This window comes from Bison bison, unplaced genomic scaffold (assembly GCF_000754665.1).
Source record: "Bison bison bison isolate TAMUID 2011002044 unplaced genomic scaffold, Bison_UMD1.0 scf7180017864341, whole genome shotgun sequence".
Classification (NCBI taxonomy): Eukaryota; Metazoa; Chordata; class Mammalia; order Artiodactyla; family Bovidae; genus Bison; species Bison bison.
Genome location: NW_011494913.1, coordinates 5,846,271 through 5,872,444, shown reverse-complemented (window position 1 = coordinate 5,872,444; position 26,174 = coordinate 5,846,271). Strand labels below are relative to the sequence as shown.

General features: G+C 49.0%; 1 protein-coding gene across 5 annotated transcripts in view; it reads right to left on the bottom strand.

The window, feature by feature from the left end:
- Positions 1–24,151, bottom strand: part of LOC104999010 (chromosome unknown open reading frame, human C10orf71) — a 54,298-nt gene extending 30,147 nt beyond the window's left edge. For 3 of the 5 annotated variants that reach the window (XM_010854437.1, XM_010854434.1, XM_010854439.1), the window contains exons 1-2: positions 22,938–24,151; positions 306–411 (exon numbers count right to left, since the gene is read on the bottom strand). The gene's annotated coding sequence lies outside the window, so the exon portion shown is untranslated. The remainder of the gene's footprint in view (positions 1–305; positions 412–22,937) is intronic. The other 2 variants (XM_010854438.1, XM_010854441.1) reach the window with 1 other exon arrangement.
- Between the last annotated feature and the right edge of the window lie 2,023 nt (positions 24,152–26,174).

The window sequence follows — 26,174 nt, the reverse complement described above, 5'->3', positions numbered from 1 at the left end:
TATTTTTTAAAAAACAGAGCTTTGGAGTCAACAGCAATACCTGAGAAATCCTGGATTTGATGCTCTAGTTTTTTAAATCCACCCCCCACCCCCTACAATTATACATTGGAACAAATATACAGCCAGTTTGTATGCTATCTGCTTTTGCCCCAAATCATTTTGTTCTGGATTTTAGGAAAAGTTGTATTTCTAAATCCCATTTTAAGGAGGAGTTTGTTTTGAGGAATGAGTAACCTGAGCTGAAACCATTCAACAGGGCCCCTTACTTTCCTCCCGCTCCTCAGAACGTTTCTTCCCCAGCTTACTTTTAATTCTTCACAGGTGGAGAACATGACCTCATGTCTGGTTTAGGATCCTAGAAGTGGTGAGCTTTGCTGTGTGGCAGGTGCTGATGGTGTTTGCTTGGAGTGGCTGATTGGGAAAAGAGAACCGTAAGGATGGTTCAGGGAACATTTGGGGGCAGGGCAGTGGCTGGCAGCTCTGTCAATGACGTCAGCAGGAGGGGTCGAGAGAGAACAATAAAACGCAGTTGACGTGGCAAAAGCCTGTCCTGGGAGCAGGAGCTCTCCGAGTTTGGCCTGGGACCCAATCCAGCTAGGCTGACCATAGCTGACCACGGTAGAATCTGATTTCCCCCAAAATGTGCCTCCAGCTGTCTTGTCCCAGAGACCCCATGTCTGGCTCACTCCTGGTGGGGCAGCGGTGTGGACCACCTCAAGCACAAAACACAGCCAGACGACTCAGCCCAAGCTCCACGAAGAGCGCGGGGTCTGCGTGAGCCGGAGCTGGCATCTTTTCAGGGGACGGGCCCAGGCAAAGTGGCCACTCTCTCCCAGTCCAGGAGCTGTGAGCTGCGTGGAAAGAATGTGAATGAAGACACAATTCTAAATGTAGAATCACGAACGCTATGTGAGCCGGCTCCCTGATCATCCAGAAAAACAAGACCTGCTTGTACATTCTGCAAGAGCATAAATAAAGCTGTCCTCAGGCGGCGTGCTATGGTGTCCACTCCTTGCGGTGACTTCACTGGCTCCGACTCTCCACAGAACCTCTGGAGCATCGTGGGAGCTGCCTGGTTGCCTGACAGCATGGGTGGAAATGGCCTCACTCCCGTCTGGACGTGCGTGATGCTGCTAACTTAATCTGGGGACAGATCTGCTCTGTTCTTCATCTGTACTAATTAGAAACATTGAGAAGCTGGTAAAGGAGGGCAATGTGGAATGGGTCCTTCAGGCCAGTTTCCACTTCTGGGTGTTTGAAGTTCACATCTCCACACATAATGTGAGGCAACTCCCCTGATTCTCCGCTCTCGAGATGTGGTTGTGCTGAACAGCTTGTCTGAGCTCTCTTTACCAGTGCTCAGTCTTCTTTATGAGTTGTTTCCATAAATGTCTCCAGGAAGTTGGTGCTTTCGCAAAGCTTAATAATCATACGTATAACAACACAATAGTACTGTTGGTGCACACAGAAAACCTTTACTCCGTGGCCTGCACCATTCTGAGCCCTTATGCAAATGAGCCTCCCGTTGTACTCTGTCTTGGGGCCCAGCACCATTTTGTTCCTTCACTGCGAATTGCTCCCTGCTGGAGGGTTGGGGAAAGATAAGACGGGGGAACCTCTATTTGCTGAGCACCCATTGTGTGGCAGGCACTGTCTGGCATCTTTTTTTCTCCCTGTCTGTGATGACTGTTCACACGCCCTCTTTCCAAATGAGAAAACTGAGGCTTGCAGAGGTCCTGGATGCCACATGACTAAGCTTGGCTCTGAGGACGCAGAAGAGGGTTTGTCCTCTGACCTGTCTAGACAGTAGGTCCCTTGCAGCCATCCTAGCCGCTCTAGCGAATCACTCTTTAAGCCTAAGCGCAGGGAACACGGCTTCCTTCCATCCACCTGTTCTGCTTGCCTCCCTCTGGGGGAGAGAGTAAAGTCTGGCCAGGGCATCTCCTTGGCTACTGATTTGTTTTGTTAACTGTGGGATTCTGTACCTGAGTGTCAGCACAGTGAAAGGGTGTCCTCAGGGCTGATGGCAGAATGGGGTGTCACGGCAGCAGGACACTTCTCACCTTCAGACCCTTTCATCAGATGGATCTCCTTACCAGGAACTCAGAGTTAGTGGCTTTGTGAAGGGATGGGGCATGATAATGGTGCCCAGCTCAGAAGGGCTGGATTTAATTGGGGGGCCCTGTTTGCAACTCGTGGCTGGAAAACAGGCCGCTGGCCCAGGTCACTGAAGACCCTTCCTTAGAGATGCTCCCCCTGTCTGACAAACCGGGGGCCAGATTGGTGGCTGTCAAAGTCAGCTGAGGGATACATGGTCTGGGAGCTCTCTTTGAGGACTTTGCTTTGGGACTCTTGGCTTAGGACTTTGCAATAAAAGATTTAAAAGAAAAAAACAGAACCTGTCCTGAGAAATGAAGTAAATCCACTTTATTAAAATATGACCAAACACTAACAAAATCACGGTGATCAGCTGAGAGGTTGGCCACTAGGAGGGACCTGGAAATGGGTCAGGAGGAAATGGGTCAGGGGTCAGGAGCTGTGCTCCAGCTGTGCTTCTGGAGCACATGCTGACAAACTTTTTCTGTAAAAGGCTAGAGAGTATATGTTTTTAGCCTGTTGATCAGACCGCCTTTGTTAGCTCTCTGCTGCTGCTGCTAAGTCGTTTCAGTCGTGTCCGACTCTGTGCGACCCCAGAGACGGCAGCCCACCAGGCTCCCCCATCCCTGGGATTCTCCAGGCAAGAACCCTGGAGTGGGTTGCCATTTCCTTCTTCAATGCATGAAAGTGAAAAGTGAAAGTGAAGTCGTTCAGTCGTATCTGACTCCTATCGACCCCATGGACTTCAGCCCACGAGGCCCCTCTGTCCATGGGATTTTCCAGGCAAGAGTACTGGAGCGGCGTGCCATTGCCTTCTCCGCGTTAGTGCTCTACTCAGCCATGAAGACCAGTTAGAGACGCTTTGTAGATGAAGAGGTGGGGTTGCATTCCAATCAAACATTATTTATGGACATGGAGATTTGAATTTCATGTCATTTTCACATATCACAGAATATTCTGGTTTTGGTTCTCTCTCCTCTTTAGATACATAAAATCCACTCTCAGCTCACTACTGCTACTAGAGCCTGTGACTTGTAGCCCACCAGGCTCCTTTGTCATGGTGGTTCTTTACCACTGGCACCGCCTGGGAAGCTCACTCTTAGCTCACAGGGCTGTGCAAAAACAGGGGCAGGTGGATTTGGGCCATGGTGTGCCAAACCTGAGCCCCTCCATCACTTCAGTCACCACCAACCACATGTGGCTAATGAGCGCTTGAAACCTAGCTGGTCTGAACTGAGCAATGCTGTCAGTGTAAAATATACACTGCACTTCAAAGACTTAGTACCAAAAACCCACAAAATATCTTCTTAGTAGTATTCTGTATTGAATATTGCATTGATGATGGTGACATTGGTGATCTTGATGATGCTGAAATGGTGATACTTTGAATATTTTGGCTTTAATAGAATATACTGTTAGGATCGTTAGCTGTCTTGTATAGGGTGTGTATTTCGATCCTCACAATCACCCTGGGAGGAAGCCATGCCCTTCTCTTTCCAGATGGAGAACAAGGTCAAAGAGGAGAAATCCCTTGCCCCAAATTACACAGATGTATAGAACAGTCTTTTGGACTCTGTGGGAGAAGGCGAGGGTGGGATAATTAGAGAGAATAGCACTGAAACATGTATATTATCATATGTGAAACAAATTGCCAGTCTAGGTTTGATGCATGAGACAGGGTGCTCGGGGCTGGTGCACTGGGATGACCCTGAGGGATGGGATGGGGAGGGAGGTGGGAGCAGGGTTCAGGATGGGGAACACATGTACATCCATGGCTGATTCATGGCAATGTATGGCAAAAACCACTACAATATTGTAATTAGCCTCCAATTAAAATAAATAAATTAAAAAAAGTGTGCTACCATTTACCCAAACAGGAGAGAATATGTATGTGCATTTATATGTATTTGCTTATATTAAAGGAAAACAATTTAAGAATAAACCCTAAACTGAAATGGGTACCTCGGGGGACAGGAGGGCACAGGTGTGCAAATGAGAGGAGGAGCTAGGTGTCTGAGTCTGCCTTGTTTGGTGGATTCCGTGTACAGCCGCGCGCATACCTTACCTAAAGACCGAAGTAAACTAAACCAGAAAGTTAAAACAGGCAGTCTTGAGAAATTAAGAGCAAAATGAATCTAATGTGTAGGGGGCATAATTTCGCTAAGGGGAATTATTTCAAATGGTTTTAAACTACATTAGTTTGTTTTAACATTCATAAGGAGGATATACCTGAACATAAAATCAACTGTAAAGTAAAATCTTAAATTGTTCTCAGAAATATAGATAGATATAGATAAAGCAAATTAGGAAGTATGTTAGTGTCATGAGAAAACAAGGTCATTTTTTAGTGTTAGAGAAAAGAGCTGCAAATATAAAAGCAAAATGGTAAGTAAAACTTGGTAACGTTTATTTGATATCAATATAAATTCTATAAAATCAAATATGCAAAAGTGTGAAATCAAGATATAGTTTCTCTTAAAAAATGAAAAGCATTTCTTAAAAGGCCTAAAAATAATAACCAACATCAGAGCAATGACTCTCCTCTTTACCAACATTTCTGTCTCTGAAGATAGCTCATTAAAAAGGACACACATTCTCTTAACAGAAAATGTGTAAGAAGAGTCTGAAACCTCTGGTCACACCAAAGCAGGCAGGCTCAGAAAGATGGCTGGGATGATATCAAAATAACTGCGGAGTCAACTGAAGAGGTTCCCACAGCGACAGATGGAGCAGGTTACATTAGTACAAATAGAAGCCGGGGTAGATCGAAACACTGAGCATGTTTGAACTCATGAGCTCATAATGATACTGAAAAAAACCCCAAATCAAAACCCGAATAACTCATACAACCCTCCATGGTCCTCTTGGAGGATGGAGAGAGCAGGTTCATCCTTCTGAAAAGGTGAACAGGGCCGAGTGCCTCACCTGACTTTCCTGTGTGAACGATACCCAGTAGTCCAAAGAGCCAAGTGACGAGTGAAGAAGAGGGGGTTGCCATTTCCTGCTCCAGGGGATCTTCCCGACCCAGGGATTGAACCCTTGTCTCTTGCGTCTCCTGCACTGGCAGGCAGATTCTTTACCGCTGGTGCCACCTGGGAAGCCCCAATAAAGAAGGAAGGGTAGAACTAGAAGATTATCATTTTTCAAACCCCTGACAAATAATGATCAAGACAATGATCCCTGAGGGACTCCTATATAAACACACAACACCCATGATGTGCTCTTGCCAAACAAAAACAAGCCTAAATCAGAACAAGTCTCTACCTCTGGATTTAACTACCAGATTATAGGAATAACAGGGACAGCGGAAACGGTTAAATGATGCCATGAGGAAGTAATCAGCAAAATCCAGGGTATGGAAAACTCCAGGGGGCAAGCGACCAATATCTTTAACAAATAAGCCATTGAAATCAAAGTAGGTGGAAGCCATGATTATAAGACACCTGAGAGACACAGGGATTAAGTGCCATGCACAGACGCTCTTTGGATCTTGGTTCTAACACACCCTCCATAGCAAACATTTATAAGACACTTGGGTAATCTGAATGCTTCCTGGGTATTTGATGTCATTCAGGAATTACTGCTAATGTTTCAGACATGAAAACGGTATTTGAAAAAAGCAGCTTTATTATTTAGCAAGATCCACGCTAATACTTCCCAGGTAGCGCTAGTGGTAAAGTGCTCGCCTTCCAATGCAGAAGACGCAAGAGATGCTAAGAGATGCACGTTTGATCCCTTGGTCATGAAGATCCCCTCGAGGAGGGCGTGGCAACCCATCCCAGTATTCTTGCCTGGAGAATCCCACAGACAGAGGAGCCTGGCAGGCGACAGTCCATAGCGTTGCAAAGAGTTGGATATGACTGAAGTGACTTAGCACGCATGCACGCTAATACTTAAGAATGAAATGATGTGACATCTGGGACTTATTTCTGAGTAATGCAGTGTATGGAGAAATGAGTTGGAGTATATGAAGCAAGATTTTTGGGGTTGGGTATTTGTTACACTGTCTTCTGAACTTGTGTATACATTTGAAATGTTCCATAATTTTAAGAAAATAGGAAATTCCCTGGGGCAAGCAGGAGAGAATGAGAAGGTCAGAGTGAACCGAGGGGGAGGTGGGAGCTCCTGTGAAGAGGAGAGACACAGCAGGGAGCCGGAGGACGCTGGCAGGCTCCGCGGGAGCCAGGGCGAGACCTGAGACTGTCCTAGAGCCACGTGGCCAAGGAGGTGGCACCTGGGCCTGCCTGGCCCGTCCCTCAGACTCCAGTCTGTCTGGTAACCTCACTTAGGGTTATCTGATATAAAGTGGCTTTAGCGAGGCCAACAGCTCTACAAATATTGGCAGGTACACAAAGCATCAGAAACAGCCAAATGCCCAATTTTAGAGTTTGATTGGCTAAGGCTAGACTTAAACATTAACACATTTAAAATAGAAGAAAATATTTATGGAAGAGTATTAAGTAATCAATCGCTTCCCTGGTGGCTCAGATGGTAAAGCGTCTGCCTGCAATTCCAGAGACTCGGGTTTGATCCCTGGGTTGGGAAGATGCCCTGGGGAAGGAAATGGCAACCCTCTCCAGTGCTCTTGCCTGGAAAATCTCATGGACAGAGGATCCTGGTAGGTTACTGTCCTTGGAGTTGCAAAGAGTTGGACACAGCTGAGCAACTTCGGATGGTTCCATGTTTCCATTAAGTAATCAAGAAAGATGGAGTTTATATAATTAATGTAAAAATGTGTATATATTCATGGGAAAAAACTTTAAAACTGTAAAAATGTAGTTACAGGGAAAAAAGTTCTCAAATAATATATAGCCAAGCGATAGGTAAAATGATGCCTAAAACCAACAAATATTGCTTTGTCAGCAGAATACGTGCATGTGTTGATTTTTCCTTTTATTTTCTTTTAAATGATGGTGTATTTTTCATTGAGATGATTTGCCACAGGGTGAAGAAAACCTGTTACTACTTTTGACAAGAGATTATGGTCGGACCAACTTGCAGGGAAACCTGAGTCCAGAGTTTTAGTGAGACACTTTCCGTTCCCCCGCCCCACACCCCCGGCTGGAGCCACCTTTGCCTGGCCAAGGTGGATGGTTAATTTCACTGGTGACGTTAACACCCCTGGAATGGATGTATGGGGTGGTGGAGCTAAAAATATCCCAGTGCAGGGGCAGTTTCTCTAGAAAGCCCAGAGCTGTCTACTTTCTCCCGAGGGCTGGGGAGGTCACTCTCCAGTGGCCAGTGCTGTGAGGTGATAACCGTTTCTGGGGTAAAAGCTGCTTCTGGACCCTTGCACATGTTAAGGACCCTTTCTAGGCATTGCTGCAGAGGGTCACCTCGGGCCCTCAGAGTGAGGAGGGCATGCTCACAACCACGGGGGCTGCCCAGCTCTTGTACCTGTAATCCCATCAGAGCTCTGGCTTCCTTTTGGGGAATGCAAGGTGTCAAGACCCCTGCCCATCCTCAGCTCCTCCACAGGTGGTCCTCTCACATCGTCCTGTCCAGTTTTAGAGAAGAGTGGGGGAAGCAGATACCCATGGTGGGACCGGAGCTGGCTCAGGTGCCTTGGGAGGCTGGGACTGAGCCAGACTGTATGCTCTGAGATGAGCAGTTCTGCAAGTCACCATGTCTGCTCCAGGTTCACTACCTGACATTTGGGTCTCAACCCTCCAAGACTACTACTGCTTCCAGAAGCTTCCAGCAGCCCAAATTCAGAGAGCTGTGAGGTTTTTGCACAACTTCATGGGTATTCTTGCCTGGAGCATCTCCATGGACAGAGGTGCCTGGCAGCCCATGGGGTTGCAAAGAGTTGGACGTGACTGAGCGACTCAGCACACAGACACACACACACACACACACACAAACGGGCGTCTACTAGTTGGAGTTCTGTTGGTGTGAATGGCATGCAGAGGGCTATCCTACTGTTTACGGGGCATTGGCTCTTCATGCGGCCCTTAGAGGAGGGCTCTGGATGCAGCCTCATCATGTCCTGCTTTCTTGCAGAGGGAGCGGGATCCTGGGGACTTGTGAAAGGCAAATGGTGAGTCCAGCAGGTAACAGAGCTGGGGTCAGATCTAGGGCACCCAACAAGCCTGCCAGGGGCTTTCTGGCTGTCTCCTGGCCTTCTTGGAGGAACCAGCACACACCGTTCCTTGCACACCCTCACTCTCAGCTCCAGACCCAGGGTCACCTAGTGCAGCCCATGGGCAGAGGGGCCCCAAAGGCTGCAGGGGGCTTTTGCTCTAAAGTCATTTGGATTGGGTAGCAGCCTTTAAAGCCTGGGAGATTTGGGAGGCGGGGTGGGACAGTGGCATCTCTGACTCCTTTTCAAACGGAAGGTCGGGCACCACTGGGTGGCGGGATGTGCGGGGCTGCCCCTCCTGCTGGCCACTAGCTAACTTCATCATTTTCATACCTGCCAGGACTGTTTGCAACTCCATTCTGAGCAGGGGATGGCTTAGGGTGTGCTGGAGAGGGATGGCTAACACATCTCAATGTTTCCCCAAAAGCCATCTGGGGGGCCGGACCCTGAACACCCTGCCCATCAACCTCCTTGCCACTGGGCACCCTCAAACACTCAGAGAACTGGGTGTCACGTTGAGCTGAATTAAACCTTGAAGAGCATGTAAACTAGCAAGTGTTCTGCCAGCATTAATACTAAATAAGGCTTATCTTCAGGAACATTTACCTGCTGTGAGCAGATATGTCTTCATGAAATATGAAATCCTCCCAAATTTATTAAAACCGCCTGCGTCTAAGTGGGAACTCAAACCGAGCAGCCCTCCTTTAGAGCCTCATTATTATTATGGCATTATTTATTTATATCCTACCCTAAGACAGACATGATGTAATCCAGTAATTAAGATTGTTATGATTGAATATTTATTAAGCACCTACAATAAGCCAGTCACTGATCCACATAAAATGAGTCTCTCTCCTCCAGAGCTGCCATCTTGCTGCCATGGGGAGCTCAGCGCTTCTCATAGGGGAGCAGGCAGGAGTTTAATGGATTTTGTCTTCCCTGAGCAAGCCTGAGAGAAATGACGCTGATCAGAAATTGGGCCCAGTTTAGTCTCGCAGTTCAATGGGAATGAAATGAAAACAATCCATCGCTGGCTTAGAGAAGAGATGGGTGTGCGTGCAGAGGAGCTGTCCACCCCAAACGAGGCATCTCAGAACCCAAGGGTAAGCAGAGCTGTGGCCTCCTCTTGGGGCCCCTAGGGCAATAGGTGTGGGCACCTTCCTCTGCATTTGTAACTCACCCCCAGGCCCAGACTATGTTTTTCTTTTGTACTTCCTGTAAAATTAGCCCCTGCTCTCACAGGTCAGGGCTTCCCAGGTGGCTCACTGGGTGAAGAATCTGACTGCAATGCAGGAGACACTGGTTCAATCCCTGGGTCAGGAAGATCCCCTGGAGGAGAGCATGGTAACCCACTCCATAATCTTGACTGGAGAATTTCATGGACAGAGGAGCCTGGCAGGCTGTAGTCCATGGGGTCGCAAAGGGTCAGACACGATTGAAGCGACTGAGCACTTACACACACGCACTGGGCCAGGTCACAAGCCAACTGAGGCTGGGTCTCTGTGCTAGCATGGGGGCTGCCAAGGGAAGCAAACAGCCTCAGGCCTCCTGGAAGTCAGTCCCCGGACAAGGTCCCACAGGGAGCTTCCTCCATCTGTTCAGTCCCACTGCTCCAGAACAGCCTGGAAAGTCCGGGCTTCTTGTCTCCCTGGCTCCCCTTTCCATCTTCCTCTGTCTTTCCCCACGCTGGGCCGCTTCTCCCTAAAAGGACTTGCTGGGTCGTGAGCTGGCCAAGAGAGAGCCTGTAGGCTGGGCTCTCTGGATTCTACCTGGACTCTGTGCCTGAGCATTATTTGTAGAGTGAAAGAGTAAATAAATGAATAAAAGCACTAAGGGGCCAACCAATGAGACACCTCTGTAAATGTATGCCTGGCACCTGCTACATGACCTTCTATGACCAAGGGCTTCCCTGGTGGCCCAGGTGGTGAAGAATCTGCCTGCAATACAGGAGACCCGGGTTTGATCCCTGAGTCAGGAAGATCCTCTGGAGAAGGGAATGGATGTCCACTCCATTGTTCTTGCCTGGAAAATTCCATGGACAGAGAAGCCTGGCGGGTTACAGTCCAGGGGGCTGCAAAGAGTTGAACACGACTGAGTGACTAACACTTCAACTCCACCATCACTGCCTGGAAAAATCTAGTCTCAATTTAAAGTTCAAAGAGTGCCAGAAAATGGGCTTACAGAGGCGTCCGCTCATCCTTCAGTGCCTGTGCTTGTATAGCTCTGGGTACTGGAGGCCCTGACATGCACACCTGGGCCTGACCCCTACCCGGGCTCAGCATTTCACTCCATGCTGGCAGGAGGCGGGGACTGCAGGTCGTATTTTCGCCATCACCAGGGAGATCTGTGTGTGTGTGCATGTGGTAAAGCCAGAGAATCTCTGCCCAGGTCGCGGGGAGCTCAGCTTCTATAGAAAAAGTTGCCTAAGGTGCAAGGAGGCAGAGAATGAGCTGAGGAGGCATCCATCAGGGACTGGCTTGAATTCGGTGTTTGAGGGGTGGTTTCGGGGATGAGAAAGCATTAAAATGGTCTGTGAGCAGTATGTGGAAAGGGGAAATGATGCCACAACCTTAAAATGGTGAGGAATTCCAGCAGCTCGTGCAATTAAAAGGTGTATTGGAAATCGAAAGGGCTGAGAAGCCATCTGCACTCTCCCTTTGGGGTGAGGGCTCCTTCTCGCCTTTCCTTCTGCCCTCACTTCCTCTTGTATTTCCTTCCTTCCTAATAGAATTTATTTTTCTTGTTACAGACAATCTGACAATTTAGGACTGGGGGAAAGAAAGTAGGGGAAAAAACCCACCCAGTGAGGTTGACATGGGGGAGCTGTGCCTGTTGGGAGGGGTATATGGGACATTCCTAGACCTTTTTCTGAATCTTAGTATGAACTGAAAGAAAACTGCTCTTAAAACTAAAGTCTGTTAAAAACAAAAGCAAAAACCACCCTCTACCCATAAGTCCCATGTACTATTTATTCATTCACTTTTTTTTTGGACATAGCTGTGATCATACCATCTGGACAACTTCTTAACTTTCTTTTGCCATTAAACTTTGTAACAAAGGCATTTATTTCCATATTATGAATTCTTCTGAAACATTTTTTGCTGAAGTATAGTTGATTCACAATATAGTGCTAGATTCTGGTGTACAGCAAAGAGATTATGTTATACACAGATTATAGTCCTTTCTCATATTATATTTGATTTATGTTATTGCAAGACACTGAATATAGTTACCTGTGTTGCATGGTAGGACCTTGTTGCTTGCATATTATATTTTATAAATAGTAGTTTGTATCAGCTAATCCCAAACTCCTAGTTTACCCGTCCTCCCCTTCTCCCTCTGGTAACCACAGTTTGTTTTCTATGTCTGTGAGTCTGTTTTGAAAATAAGACCACTTGTATCACATTTCAGATTCCAACTATAAGTGGTATCATTTGATACATGTCTTTGTTTGACTTACTTAACATGATAATCTCTAGGTCTGTCCACGTTGCTGGAATGGCATTATTTCATTCTTTTTTTATGGCTGAGTAGGATTCCATTGAATATATGGACCACATCTTCTTTATCCATTCATCTGTTGATGGGCCTTTAGGCTGCTTCTGTTTCTTGGCTATTGTAAATCGTGCTGCTCGTACAATTGGGGTGCATGTATCTTTTCAAATTAGAGTGTTTTTCCCCAGATGTATGCCCAGAAGTGGGATTGCTGGATCATACGGTAACTCCAGTTTTTAAGGAACTTCCATACTGTTTGCATAGTGGCTGCACCAACCTACCTTCCCACCAGCGGTGCTGGAGGCTCCCTCGTCAGCGCCTCCTGCCCAGCGTTCACTGCCTGTGGACTTTTCAATGAGGGCCACTCTGACTGCTGTGCAAGGTGACACCTCACTGTGGTTTTGATTTGCGTTTCTCTAATAATCAGCGATGTTGAACATCTTTTCATGCTTGCCATCTGTACGTCTTCTGTGGAAAAATGTCTATTAAAGTCTTCTGCCCTTTTTTTCAATTTGATTTTTTATTTTTATTTTTTTTAATTTGAGTTGTATGAGCTGTTTGTATATTTGTTCAGTCACATCATTTGTGAATATTTTCTCTCAGTCCATAGATTGTTTTTTCATCTTCTTTATGGTTTCCTTTACTGTACAAAAGTTTATGTTTGATTAGGTCCCACTTGTTTGTTTTTGCTTTTTGTTTCTAATGCTTTGGGAGACTGACCTAAGAAAGCATCGCTATTATTTACGTCAGAGAACGTTTGCCTGTGTTCTCTCCTAGGAGTTCTATAGCGTCCTGTCTTATACTGGAGTTGAGCCATTCGGAGCTTATTTCTGTGTGTGGTGGGTATGGTTTTCTAGCTTCGCCGATTCACATGTAGCTCTCCAGCCTGCCCGCAGCACTTGGTGAAGATACTGTCTTTTCTCCGTTTTCCATTCTGGCCTCCTCTGTTGAAGATTAGTTGGCCGTAGGTGTGTGGGTTTCTTTTGGGCTCTCTATTCTGTTCCCTTGATCCATACGCCTGTTCCTGTGTCAATAACACGTTGTTCTGATCACTACAGCTTTGCAGTATTTTCTGAAGTCTCGGAAGATTATGTCTCTGGTTTTGTTCATTTTCCTCAGGATTGCTTGGGCAATTCGGGATCTTTTGTGACTCCATATAATTTTTAGAGTTATTTATTCCAGTTCTGTGAAAGATGTCATGGGTAATCTGATAGAGATTACATAAAACCTATAGATTGCTTTGGGTTGCATGGCCATTTTGACAATGTAGTCCTTGCAATCCAAATATTATTTTAAAATAAAATTTGCAATTAAAATATTATTTTAAATGGCTTAATATTCCAAATCATGGAATTTCAGTGTATTTGGCTCTTTAGGAAATGCTACAATGAAGATGTTTATAGGTAAGATTTTTTATTTGGATTTATTGTCTCAAGATGTATTTGCAGATGTGTGATTATTGGATTGAAGAGATTCACATTATCAAGCCCTGTACGCATACATCTTGCCAAATGGCTTTCCACTGCTACCAGTGATGAGTAAGCCTGCCTGTTTGACCACATCTCTGGCAGCAAAGGGCATTTGCTTTTTATGGCTCCTTGCTACTATGGGTGTAAGAGACAGCCTTGGTTACAACTTAGACCAGGGGTACAGTGCCCTTGGGGTGACACGATTACAGGACAAATGGGGCAGGAGTTCTCAGCCACGCACGGGGCGAGGCGCCCTTGCTGTTACCCACACTGGGACCAGAGGGCGAAAGCCTAGGTGAGCGCAGGGCCCAAGCTCCTCTTTAAGGCGGCCCAGGGATGCTACGGGACAGCAGGGTATAATGCAAGGGGCTGTTTAGAGCTCTGCATGGGTTTGAATCCATTTTTTCTCTAAACTATTGGCTGTGTGTTTTTGGGCACGAAGTCACCTCCTACGTCTCTGCTTTCTATAATAAATATCTCAAGACTAGAAGGCTCCCAGGAACAGCTGTTTGGGGATATAAAAGGGATAACCTCCCCACAGGAGAACTTCAAGAAAGGCTAGTTCCTTTCTTCTTTCTGCTTCATTCCCAGATCCCCCAGGAGTCAGGTCACAGCCGGATGCAGGCCAGTGCAGTGTCTCCATTGGAGCTGGAAAGGACAGAGCCCACCCCTGTGGCGAGCCCTGCTTGCTGCCCTGCAGCTCTGGACGTTGCTGCCTATGCTGTGCCTGGCATACCCCACACATGTGTGAGGCCAGGCCATTTAGTGTTCTGTGGGGTGAGTGTCTCGAGGCCAGCCTTCCATCATTTTTCTTCCTTGTCTTTGGGATGAGATCATGAGAGCCGAGCCTGGTAATTGCTCAGGAAAATAAGGCTCCTTTTTAATCAGGTGCTAAAAGCACTTTCAGCAGCCTCGCGCAGCGCTGCCGACAGGAGCAGCTTCCAGCCAATTCTGTGACACTTCAAAGAGCGGAGGTAAGACTGCTTCTGGGAAATTAGCGCCATCACACCTGCCCCCAGCCTTGATTCCCTGGGGCCATTGAACACACAGGTCAAATTTAGAGATGGGAAATATCCATGTGTCTGCAACACATCTATCGCTGAGTCCCCCGCTGAGCATTTAGGCAAATCACCTTCTCTGAGTGTTGCGTTCAGTTTCTTTGTCTGTAGAATGGGGATACATTGGCTAAATCTCAGCTTGTTGGGTTGTGAGGATCAAGGGAAGAGGAGAGGGAGGCACGGTGCTTGCTGTGCTGTGTGCTTTTCACGTTATGCTTCATTCGCTCTTTTCAGAAGCTCCACGAGGCGGGGAGCATGATTATCTGGGATGAAGATTCACCTGTTGACGGTTCAGTCCCCTTCCCGGTGCCCAAGCACTGTCTGCATGGACTCCCTCCTATCGTTGCAGGCACCCAGGGATGCAGGAGGAAAGCTTGGCTTTGTAACCCACAACCAACATGCTTCTTAACTACCTGGTGCAGAAATTACTCCTACTACAAATGGAGCTGGTTGCTTTTGGCCTCTACCTCCAGGCCCAAAGCACTGGGCAAGTCACAAATGTCCCCAACATTGGGGAAAACATGTGTTCAGAAAGAGGAAACTTTGCTGAGCAGATCATTAAGGCTGTGCGGCTGGGGCGGTACGGGGTGGAGGCGTTTTCTGCTACCTCCCTCCCCAACATTTTGGTTCTGCTCCCGATAACATGGTAGGTCAAGCATGTGGCTAAATATAGCTGCCCTCCCAGCTGGGCTGTCATCGGGACTGTCAGCAGTGTGTCCAAAGTTTTCAGACTGGAACTTCTCAGTTAAACTCAGTTATGGGGGGCAGGGATTTTGTTTTCAGAAGTCCTCCCCTCCTCCCCTTAAATTGTAGACCCAGGGACAGACCCCGTAGGGCCGACTAGAAGGCAGGGGAAGTCGGATGGGGGCAGAGCGCCTGGACCTGCAGACTTGAGCGTGGCAGCAAGCTGAGTCCTCAAGACCAGAGTCTTGGGTTCCTGTGCCCAACAGCCTTGGGAACGCAGCAGCCTCACAGGAGCTGTCGGGCCCATCTTTAGGGCCAGGGTAAGTCACTGGCTCATCACCAGCAGTGTGCGCAATTGGGCAACCATTGAGCCTCTGAGCCACAGTGGCCTCATGTGTGGGAAAGAGTCATGGTAACCTTATGCTCGCTGCTATAGCGAATAAAGGAAAACAAGAAAGTGCTTTCTGTTGAAGGTCCTCACACTGGTGGAACTAGACTCTGCCACACGATACAGGCTTTGCCATCTCTCCATCAGCCATGTCAGGCAGGTATCTGGTTCAGCTCAGACAAATTATTTTAAGCATCTCTGTGTTCTGGGAGCTTGAACCTCCAAAAAATAATGAGCTCAAGGACACACAGACAGAATGCAGCAGAGACAGGAGATGCACACCTGACATTCCACCCTCCCTTTTCACCCAGGGACACCACTTGTATTGCCCTCGGGTTTACTGGTCTGCGAATTCTTAAGGAGGAGACCAACTGAAGTTAGAGGGGCAGGGCTGAGGGAGGGACTCAACGGGGGCTCAGTCCTCATGCGGCAGGTTAGGGGCCCAGGACTGCTGCGCTGGTCCAGCTGAGAACCCTGGGAGCGTCACTCTGTGTCCGTGCCATCCCCGATTTGGGCCACCCTCAGCCTGTGCAGCTGAGTACAGCGGTCCCTGTAGGGTCACTTTCTCCCAAGGCTGTCTTGGCCCCTTGAAGATGCAGGCTGGGTGTGTTCAAACTTTTTCTCCAGCCTTCTGGGCTCCACAGGCTCCCAGTTTAGGAGGAGGGATTGAAATTTGCTTAACTGAAGGGGTTCATTTTTATTAGTGTCTGTTTCCCCATCCGGTGGTACAACGCACTATAGGTAGTTTGAATCCTGGCTTTGAATCCTTCATTTATTCTAGAAGCATTTGTTTTGTAAATACCATGGGCCCGGCAATGGGATGCAGCTGTGAACAAGACAGGATCTCTGCTTTCATGGAACTTACACTTGGGGCTTGAGGGTGGGGATGTCTAGATGAGAGTAGAGAGCAGACAGGACCAGGCCATGTGGAGCCTTGCTGGCCAGAGACATGGAGTTTGCATTTTATCCAGTATTATAGGAAGCCAATGGTGGGTTTAGCCACAGGGCCAATAGGATCTGATAAACATTTGAAGACGCTTTAATGGCAGCATTATGTACAATTGCTAAGATATGGAGGCAAGGTAAGTGTCCATCAACAGATGAATGGATAAAGAAGTGGCATATGTATGCATACACACACATGCTTACACACAACGGAAAACTACTCAGCAATAAAAAGCGAAATGTCGCCATTTGCAGCAGCATGAAAGGACTTGGAGGGCATTATGCTGAGTGAGGTGCGCTGGACAGAAAGAGACAAACGCTGTACGGTACCACTGACATGTAGAACATAGAAAATACAATAAACTGGTGAATAGAACAAAAAAAGGAGACTCACAGGCATAGAGAATAGACTAGCGGTTACAGTGGGGAGAGGGAGGGGAGGAGGGGCGATGGAGGGCAGAGGATTAACAGGTACAGACTGAGGTATAAAATAAGCTACAGGGTGTACTGTACAACACGGGCAATGGAGCCAGCATTTTACGGTAGCTATAAATAGAGTATAACCTTCAAAATTGTGAGTTACTTTATTGGACACCTTTAACTTGTGTAATATTATACATCAACTATCCTTCAATGAGAAAATAAATGTAAAAAAGATTTCTCTGACTGCAGCATGGAAAATGGAATGTTGCGGGATGAGATGGGGGCAGGGCCAGTCGAAGGACTTCGTAGGTGTTCAGAGGGGAGTAAGTGGCCTGGAAGGTCAGAGAGGAGAGGAGAGTGGGGAGGTTATTTGGGGTAGAATTTGGCTCTGGGCACTGGAATATGAGTGATGAGGAAGAGGAGACCCCAGCAGGACTCCCGGCGTCGAGTGCTCACTCCCACTGTCTGCCACAAATGGAGCAGCTTAAGTTTTAGGGAGCCACCTGCAGTGGGCTGGTTTCCGCCGCTAACAGGAGCACATCTGTGTGACTGATCGCATTGTTGATTCATTTTCATAATCACAGCAATCTTACAAGACAGAGGTGCTGTGCTATGTCGTTCTTAGTCGTTCAGTTGTATCCAACTCTGCGACCCCATGGACTGTAGCCTCCCAGGCTCCTCTGTCCATGGGGATTCTCCAGACAAGAATACTGGAGTGGGTTGCCATGGCCTCCTCCAGGGGATCTTCCCAACCCAAGGATGGAACCCAGGTCTCCCTCCTTGCAGGTGGATTCTTTACTGTCCGAGCCGCCAGGGAAGCCCAAGAGAGGCGCTACTGTTGTCTAAATAACTTGCTCAGCTCACTTGTCTGGTTGCCCCAGCGCCCTGATTCCTCCAGAAAATTAGTCTCAGCCATCGCTGTCAGCTCTCCCTCAGGCCCCCAGCTCTGAGTAGCACCCTGATTCCTGCAGAGAATTAGTCTCAGCCATCGCTGTCATCTCTCCCTCAGGCCCCAGCTCTGAGTATCACCCTGATTCCTCCAGAGAATTAGTCTCAGCCATCACTGTCATCTCTCCCTCAGGCCCCCAGCTCTGAGTATCAGAGGGGGCTTGGTTTTTGCCCACTGCCGAGGGATCTGGTCCACACTGGAGAATTTCATGTATATCTTCACCTCTAGACATAGGATTGCGATTATTCCCCTTGTGAGTTTGCTAAAAGCTAAATGAACTGTCCCAACTCTGTCTCTGAAACAGATGAGATTTACCCTGGAGAGGATGTGGGGCTGCACTGAACCTCCCAGGGCACCCGGTGCTCCTGCTGAGGGGCCCACTGAAAGACCTGAAGTCCCTGACCCCAGAGACCCCAGCAGTGTCTTTTGAGCCCTTTCAGGAGTTTCTGTGGAACAAGGGCGCTCTCATTCAAGCGGTCCCATCCGGATGCTCGCGTGCAGTGGCTCTGCCATGTGCCAGTGGGCAGGGCTTGTGAGGGCAGCTGACGTTAGCACGTGCTCTCCGGTCAGCACCACACACTCACAGGAGAGGAGGGAGGCGCACAAGGTGAAGAGCACGGGCCTTGCAGCCCCCAGGCCCCTGCCCTTTATCTTCCATTGAAACTTCCCCCCAGTATATCTTTGCATGGATCATTGGGCAGTTCCCTGGTCATAAAGGCCTGTTCTTCTAAGAGCAATGGGATGTGCCTGCTCAGAGTCTTGGGATGAAGTGCCCCACGTGTGAGCTTGTGCACACATGCTAAGCATTGGTGTGTGTGTGGAAGCACCACAGCTCTCCTGTGGGCCACGAGAGAATCAGAATAAACAGAGTGGCATTGGGGGCACTGGGGACCCAGGCACAGATCTGTACCTGGCACCTTGCCCTGTGAGTGAGGCATCATAATCTCCACCCCCAAGAGGAAGAAAACGGGGCTCTGGCTCACAGTAGCCCTCTACAGCAGGGTCGACCGTGCACCCCACCTGCATGGCCTCCCGCTGCGGCTCACAGTGGCCTCTACAGCAGGGTCAACCGTGCACCCCACCCGCATGGCCTCCCTCTCGATGTGACCCCTTTGGCTCCCGCCTGGCCATCCATTGTGTTAATTGAGCGCTTGAACAGCATTTGAAGGCCAGGTTTGGTGCTTGAATATATTGCCACATTAATAACTTCAGAACATTTCAGGCAGCATTGAAATAGTAAATTAGGACACGACGGGCCATATATTTAAGGCAGAGAGCTGAAGTATCATTTTATTACATGTGCCATGGAATTAAAGGCTTAATTTTCTTTTAAAAGATGGCGATGCATCATTTCCTGCAGCCAAGTAAAAACAGTTAGCAGAAATGATTTATCTCTCCTTCCATTTAAAAATACAAAACCGGAATCCCGGGATCTAGCTCTCTGTTATTTATCTCTGCCTGGAGGGCACTTGAGACTCTGATCAGTCATTCTGACTTGAAGGACAGGCCAAATCCTGGCTGTGGCCATGAGAGGGAGGTGAGGGCAGAGCAGTGGCTGTCTCGATGGGGTAGGGGAGTGTGGCTTCTCACACAAGGCTCAGAAGACAGGGAGACTGTGTTCCTTTCCCAACTCTGGCCATAGGCTGGCTTTGCACTCACTATTTACCTCTTGAAGCATAGTTTTCTCACCTATAGAATGGAATCACAGGTGAGTTTATGGTGGGGCTGTTGTAAGGTTCTCATGAGATTATAGATGGAAAGAAAGTGGGCCTTCAGGGGCTCTTGCACGGCTAAGTCACATTTGTGGAAGAAAATTTTAGAATGGCTCTTTATATTCTGACAGTAGAAGTTATATTCATTGAGGGGCTTCCCGGGTGGCTTCCTCGGTGGCTTCTTTAATGGTAAAGAAGCTACTTTTCAAGGCAGGAGACTTAAGGGATGTGGGTTCCAACCCTGGGTTGGAAAGATCCCCTGGAGAAGGGAATGGCAACCCACTCCAGTATTCTTGTCTGGAGAATCCCATGGACAGAGGAGCCTGGCAGGCTACAGTTCACAGGGTGGCAAAGAGTCAGATACAACTGAAGTGACTCAACACAGCATCCTGCATGCACTCATTGAGAAGAAATTTGGAAAATACAGAAAATAGCAAAGAAGAAAATAAAGGAAATTGTATAACATGGCCTGGAGATGATCAACATTATTTTTCCTGTTTTGGCATACTTTTAAAAACAAAATTCGATTCCTAAACATTTACAAATTAGTATTCTGGTACTCTGTTTTTCCGGCTTGATATTCCCAACACCAGCTTCATCCTTAATGACTGTCCACAGCTTCTTTGCATGACTGCATACAATTCTATTGTATGTAAAAATGCACATGATCTATATTGATCCTCTCTTGTCAGATCTTTACCTTCTTTCTTTGAAGAATACTTCCTGTGGTCACTGTAACAAGCTGGTGGTGAGGGAGGGTTAATAGATATTTATTCGCTCACAGTTCTGGAGGACAGAAATCTGGGCTCAAGGTGTTGGCAGGGCTGAGCTGCCTTCAAGTGCCTGACCAGCCTCTGGCGGCTCCAGGTGTTTCTGGGTTTGTGGCCGCATCCCTTCAATCTCTGCTTCTGTCTGCATATGACCTTCACTTTTCTGTCTGTCTGTCTGTCTCCTCTGAGTGCTTCTAAAAGGAGACTTGTCAGAGACTTTGTCACTGGATTTAGGGCTCCCCTGGGTAATTAAGATGATCTCTTAATCTCTAGATTCTTAACTTCATTATATCTGCAGAGATTCCTCCTAAATAAGGTCACATTCACAAGTTGTGGTGTTAGGATGTTGACATATCTTTTGAGAGCCACCATTCAGTCCACAGAAGCCAGGAAACCAGGGCTTAAGGAAGACCAGCTCTTGGCCCCAGGTCACAGGGCTTCCAGGTGGTGGAGCTGGGATTCTGTCCCAGGCATTTGGCCTAAATGCATTTAATTTGCCTGAATATCTTTTTATATACATGGAGTCATATTTTAAACGTTTGGTTTTAATGGCCTCTTTGTCTGATGACAATGGCTCTCTCCTGTCTGTACTTTCCGGGCCCAGTCGCGGTTGGAGACAGCCCCACAGAACCCATCTACCGATCCGTCCCTACCAGAGGGCGGGAGAGAAGGGGCTGATGCTCAGCACGGCAGATGCCGGCTGTCTGCCCCGAGGGTCTCCTGCTGTCTGAGCCCAGCATCCGCTCCATCAGATGCTACAGGTTTCAACAGCGGTGGTGGGTCCAGCGACCACCCTCAGCTCTGGGCCTTTCCCGAGGAGACCCTCAAGCAGGTCTTCCTTGCCCTCTCACTGCAGTCTGGGGGACACAACCTCCTGCAGCACCCTTGACCTCCCCTTGTGGGCAGAGCAGCCAAGAGGCTCAAGTGAGTTTCCTAAGGGTGCTGTTGCCATGTTGTCCACGGCTTTGCAGATGTGATTAACACAAAAGAATGGTGTGCGGGTTTCCTGGGAATGGATATGAAGTCCGAGAAGGCTCCTCTCAGGGGTCCTGAGTTGACTCATCCCCATTTCCTGCTGTGGGCCTGAGTATTCACCCTAGTAATCCCCCTCCTGGGGGCAAGACCCCTCTGGTGAGCCTCTGCAAGGACTGTCAGCTCCCAGGAAGGGGAGATCATGCCCCTTATTATTCCTTGGGTCTCCTGAGTCCTGGGCCCTCCCTGAGCCAGCCTGCTTCTGTATCTGGGGACTGAGCCAACTGCTGTACTCATGCAAATTGGGGCTCAGGACAAGAGGAGGGGGAGCATCTCATACATGACAGGGGCAAGGCCAGGTGGTTGACGATCAACCTACAGTCATTCTGAGACTTAGATAAAATTATACCCATTTTAGGGCTTCCCTGGTAGCTCAGACAGTAAAGAATCCTCCTGCAATGCGGGAGACCTGGGTTCGATCCCTGGGTTGGGAAGATCCCCTGGAGGAGGGCATGGTAACCCACTCCAGTATTCTTGCCTAGAGAATCCCATGGTAGAGGAGCCTGGCAGGCTACAGTCTACGGGATCACAAAGAGTTGGACACAACTGAGCCACTAATGCTAACTAACTAGCTTCTATAAAACCTGGAAATAGGCAGTTTTAAAGATGAGGAAACTGAAAGGAAAAAGTGACTTGTCCAAGGTCACATCAGCAGCGGGGACCAGCCCCCCTTGCCTCCGTAGTGGAGGCAGTAAGTCCTTCTCCACAGACAATCCCTACCGCATGCTGGTTCTGTTTCTACTTTAGTATAAGCTTAACCCTGAGAAGGTCACAGGCAGGCTTCTGCAGGAAAGACAGGGCTTGACAAGTGAATGAAAAGGATACAGGTTTGGTTTCAGGCTTGGAATCTGAATGTTCTGACCATGAGCAGCTGGGCCAGAGGCCAGAGTCCAGAGTCAGGGGAGGAGGGTAGAGGAGGAGTCTGTAGGCTGCAGGTACCTGAGCCCTGTAAGTCCCTCGTGGGCTGCATGAATGTCCCCATGACAGCATGGGGCTGTGCTGATCACTCCATGTGACCAGGTGCCCAGCTGGAGTGGATGGGACTCTGAAGCTCCAACAAACTTTCTCAACGGGAAAGGTTAAACAGAAAAGATGTCCAAAGTCCTGGGAAATGAGCCCAGGCTCTGTGGATGGAGATGGGAGCGTCACACATACTGTCTCGTCTAACCTCCTCAGCAGTTTAGCAAAATAAACTGGGCTATCTCCACATTACAGACTAGGAGATGAGGCTCAGAGAGGTTAAGTGACTTGTCCAGAATAACACAGCAAGAAGAAGATGCAGCTGAGATTCAATGCTTCCTGAAGCTTGTGGCTCAGAACACAAGCAGGTGAAAAATCTTGCCCCATTCTTCTTCCTGCGATAGCTACTCAGAAATTTACTCTTATAGGGAGAAGTGCTTAAAGACATACAAGACTCAAGAGACATGATATGGTCACAGATGTGACTGAGGTAGGCATCCTAGCTGGATCAGAAGCTGTTCCTGCTGTAAAGGAAAGCCTTCTGCTGGCTTTTAAGACTCCTGGTGCTGTGGAGCTGAGCATCCCCCAGGCCCAGGCCTGTGGGAGGGGCCGGGTACGGCAGCCTGTGTGCTCTGACTTCCTCTGGACAACTCTGCCCGGCACCAGTCACGCTGGAAGTAGATCCTGGTCCCACTCAGCCACTAATCGGCAGAGTCCCTATCCACCCACATCCTTGGTACTACTGCCCAGCTTTCTGCCCTCCAAGAGACAGCCTGGGGCTGAAGTATCACCCGGTTAAGTCCCTCCAGCCTGGCCCTGCTGAGAGAGTGCTCTTTACAGCGAGAAGCGAGGGGAGCACGGAGGCTTACTCACCATAGCAGCATCCTCCTTGAGCCGCAGGAGCGTGGAGGACACAGCTGCCCACAGTCATGGGCTGCGTGCAGGGCGCCTGCCCCGGGCGCTCACACTTCCTTTCTCGGAGCGGCAATGAGGCAGTGGGAAAGAATCCACTCCCACCCAGCTGGGCCTGCCCTTCGCCCGAGACACCAGATCTGACTTGGAAGCCAGCTGGACATTCCTGTTAGGCTGTTCAGAAATGGACCACGGCCCCACCGCTCAGAGAGGCCTGAGCACTCCCGCCCCCTGCTTCCTCTGGAGCCTGGCCCTTCTCTGCAATGCCCCCATCCCAAGGGACTGGGTCTGTGACCTTGGTGAAGCCCTCGGCTGACCCGGCTCCCGCCCTCTGGCTCTGTTCGTTTATAAATAGGCCCATTTCTCATCCTGCTCCAGCCCAGAGCTCCACACCCAAGAGGCAGATGCAACCTCGGGATTCCCTTTCCAGCCAAGGGCAGAGCAGGACCCGGCGGGCTCATGGGCCTGAAGGATGAGATCACAGATTTTCCTGCAAATAGCAACGCACACTGGACAGTCAGAGGCTACTTTCCTGCGGCTGCCCAAACAAATGACCACATACAGGGTGGCTTAAACAACAGAGATTCATTGTCTCACAGTTCTGGAGGTCAGAAGTCTGAAATCAAGGGGTCGGCAGGGTAGCTCTATCTGAAGGCTCTAGGGGAGGGCTCTTCCTTGTCTCTTCTAGCTTCTAGTGCCCCACTCATTCCTTGGTTTGTGGACACATCTCTTCAACCCATGTGGTTGCATTGCCCCCCTCTTTCTGGCTCAAATGTCTATTTCTCTTATAAAGGGCATTTGTCATTGAATTTAGGGGCTACCGAACTTGCTACTTAGCACAAAATCCTTAATTCCACCTGTAGGAACATTTTTCTAAAGAAGGCCACATTCATAGGTTTCGGGATTAAGACACAGACGTATCTTTTAGGGGCCAGCATTCAGCCACTACAGCTCATTGTCACGAATGAAATTTACTGAGATGGCCATTGACAGGTGGGTCAAATGAGGAACCCTGAGAAAAGGGGCTTTTTACAGACACCTTTTGGGGTGTCTTTGGCTCTGCTGTCCAGGGCTCCCCTGTGGCCAGGCCAGGTAAATCCCGCTGCTTCTGAAGGAGACTTTAATGATAGACTCTCCCCGGCAAAGCCGAGGGCTCAGAAACAGATTCGTGTTGTCTCCGGCTCAGCTGAGTGTGTGGGTCAGCACTCAGCTATTGGCTGGATTAGTGAATCGTCAATAGATCCGGTTGAGCTAAGACAGCTGGAGTAAGCAGACCACACATAGGCGCTGGTTATTTTGGCTTTTGTGGTGACGTGGCGTGATTTGTAGCTTGGCTCTCGGCCACTATGACACTCACAGAGCCTGGTCAGCTGTCACTGTTTCATGCTCTTTGCTGAGTGAAATGACCTGAGTGTAATTTCATGGTGCATGGAAAGAACATGGACTCTGGAGTCCCACAGACCCCTTGGGTCTGGCCCTGCCATTGCTTACCACCCACGGGAACTTCTCAAGGCTTCCTCCTGGGTAAAATGAGGAGGGACAAACCCATCTGGAAACACGGTTGTGATTACAAGCCTAGATTCTATCTCAAGGGCCTGGCCCAGGGCCTGGCGCATAGTAGGCATACAGTAAATGGCCGTTTGGATTTGGGGTTGGGAAGCCCACCCACTGTGTGCAGAAGCCTGGACCTTCCACTGCCTGCTCCCTCCTCTCCCTGGCTCCTAGTCCTGCGGGGTCTTGACCTTGCGCGCCCAGGCTCGGCCACACCTTTGCTCCCCGGGGTCCCTGCAGCAGTTTTCTGAGCACCCTCGCTGCCCCAGGCTGCCTGCTCCAGGCCCACTTCACACAGCAGCCGACGCCAGGGAAGCTCTGGTTTTGTCACATTCCCAGCCACATGTGTTGATGATTTCTCACCCCCACTGGAGCCTGGACCGGAGCCCCTCCGCATCAGCCCCGCCCACACGGCAGCCTCAGGGATCACCGCTCCTCTTCACGTGCTGTGATCTAGTGCCCAGGAGCAGGGCTCAAGCTGCCGGCCCCTCCCCGCCTCCTCGCCCTCTGTATCTCTCCTTTCTCCGCATCACTCTCCTCTTTACTCTCCCTCTTCTCTTTATCTGTTCCCTCCTCCCCTCCCTGTCCTTAACCTCCCCATGACCCCCATTGTCCTTCTCCCTGCTCCTCTGGCACCTTGAATTTCCCACAACCATGCCACACTGTCCCGAGCCTCTTCTGGAGCCTTGCAGTGGACATAGCATCCTCGGACTGCACTCCCACAGGAAGAGAAAGGCCATGGTCCAGAGCCCAAGCTCTGGAGCCAGTGTTGGGGACTGAACTGCCTGTGTGACCTTGGGCAGATCACTGCACTTCTCTGGGCCTTGCTTTCTCAGCTGTGAAGCTTTTGTGAGTGACTCCATGCAGAGCGCAGAGGATGACTATGTGTTCTAGTCTAAGCGGGAGCTCTTTCTGTCATGGAGTTGACAGCCTGGGGGGTGTCAGATAAGATGAGCCATCATGCTGCCCCAAGATACGGGCAGTGTGGGTGCGCTCAGAGGACAGGAGGTGCTTCACCAGCCAGAGACCCAGGTGCGCCAGTGGCTGCCCTCCAGAGGCCTTGGCTATCGACAACTTCCAGCCCCCACCTTCCACGCTGCTGGACACCTTTTGAGCACCACACCAATCTGTCCACAATTCTCATTCTAGTTACTGCCACCTGCACAGGTGATAAATATGCTCTACAGGAACTACCCCATCCCTTCTGGACTCCACACACACGCCTCTCACTTCTGTCTCAGACTTCCTGGGACCAGCGCATGTGGCAACACCCATGGGGATCCACTGAGTACTCACACAGGTGTGGTCCCAAAGTGTAGGAGTCTGTGTGCCTGGGACCAACCCCGACCTGTGGAGGGGGACAGCCAAAAGATGAGCTATTCTCCACCTGAGTCCCAGGAGGACAATTCTGAAAGGCATTTCAAAAAGTTCTTCGAAAGTTTCTGGTCAGGTGGAGAACCAGTCCTCCTTAGCAGTGGGTAACCCGTAATGCATCCTTGAGTTACCTCTTATGTTTTCTCTGCCCTCTTCCCTGATCCTACACTTCACAGTCCTGGGATCTCTCCCCAATACAACTACTTACATCAGCCCTTTAACCTGGTCTCTACTGGAACCACTTATCCTAAAATCCCTAGCAAAGGTTTCCCT